The following is a 1825-nucleotide window of genomic DNA, read 5'->3' on the forward strand; positions in this document are numbered from 1 at the left end:
GCTTACTACCACTTACGTGCTGTGTTCATGTACCTTAAATATGAAATGTCTCTGCCAAGGTCACACTAATATGGTAGTTCTTTTTCTCAAACATACAGGTAAACATTTTATACTATTGCAACTACTAGAAAGTTTTGTGTGCGTGTGCAAGATGTTTTCTTTATTTTACTGATATGTACTTCAGATGGGTGGATTGAAGGATGGATGCATTGCTATTTGAAAGTGTAAATGGACTTAATGTARACTAATGATGCAATTAGAGAGAAAAATGGAAACAAGACGTCTCAATTTTACTGAATGTTAGAATAATGGACAGATGGAAAGCAGAAGAGRTAAAATATCAATGCTACAAGGAAGGATGTACTTGAAGCCACAATGAGGGATGGAGAGTTTCCAGACATCATTATGTCGTGGATCCTGCTSTGCTGGATGTAATCAACTTTATCCTCATAAAGAAGTGGGAGTTTCTTGGCAGTTTAAAAAATTCCCCGTCTTGTCGATCAGTCTGGATTCCAGGAAACAAGTGAATGTGCAAGTGGCAGGAAATGTAATTATTGTATTTTTATCAGCAAACAGAAAAAAATAAACAAATGCAAGAGCATTTTCCAATATAAATAAAAAGAGTTCACAGCAAACAGGCTAGTTTTTATGTTGAACAAGAGAAGGCTCAGCCTGCTGCACAAAATGTATCTCAGTCTTCAGTGTGGGCTTTTGGACATAGTAATTTGTGAACATAGTATTGTTGCTCCTAAAGGAAGGTGCCATTTCCTGGATACATTAAGCACTGAAGTGTTCACTGGTGCAGAGGAATGCTRTTAATGAGGTCAGTTATATCGAGAWACAGTATGTTCAAATAGGAGACACATTATATCTGTCTAATCCTGAGAGAGGCTCAAATGATGTCGTGTGTCAGGAAAAAGATAGATGATAGATCCCAGAGGAACTCCACAGGAAGAAGGAACCACATGATTAGTTTGATTTAACTGAAGGGCAAATGTACTGTGAACTCTGCTGACACTTCATTGGTATATGAACGGAGAGACAATTTGTTTTTGTTACTACTTACAAAAAGAAGTATTTTGTTTTGTCTTACTGTCACAATGGGAGGATTTTCTTCAAAACAGACTTATCTGTGTTGTGTTTGGTTGAAATCCTGTAAGTTGATTTTATTTGGCTCAACATCATGAATGGAACCTGTTCGGAGTGTATTTATCTTGAAATTTGACCACAAGAAAAAATAACACCAGAAGAGTATTTTTCCGCTTATCAGATGTTTTTGGCAAAGAAAAATACTCAAAAAAGTATTTGAGGTCTTTTCTAATTCCCCTTTTTTTACTCTTTGAACATCAAATCAGATCACCATAAGCACATTCCATTGTTTTATTCAATTTGTATTGCCTTGTTTAGTTAAATGTATCATTTTAACGCTATAAAATATAATGTGAATTATTTTTCAATGAGTTTACTGGCCACTTTATTTGGTACACCTTGCTAGTACCTGGTTGGACACACTTTTGCCTCCAGAACTGCCTTAATCCTTTGTGGTATATATTCAACAAGGTACACGAAACATTCATCAGAGAGTCTGGTCCATATTGACATGATGGCATCACACAGTTGCTGCAGATTTGTCGGCTGCACATCCATGATGCAAAACTCCCGTTCCACCACATCCCAAAGATGCTCTATTGGATTGAGATCTGGTGACTGTGGAGCCATTCCAGTACAGTGAACTCATTGTGGTGTTCAAGAAACCAGTCAGATGATTCACGCTTTATGACATGGAGCGTTATCCTGCTGGAAGTAGCCATCAGAAGATGGTACA

The sequence above is a fragment of the Austrofundulus limnaeus genome, unplaced genomic scaffold, assembly GCF_001266775.1.
Source record: "Austrofundulus limnaeus strain Quisiro unplaced genomic scaffold, Austrofundulus_limnaeus-1.0 Scaffold349, whole genome shotgun sequence".
Classification (NCBI taxonomy): Eukaryota; Metazoa; Chordata; class Actinopteri; order Cyprinodontiformes; family Rivulidae; genus Austrofundulus; species Austrofundulus limnaeus.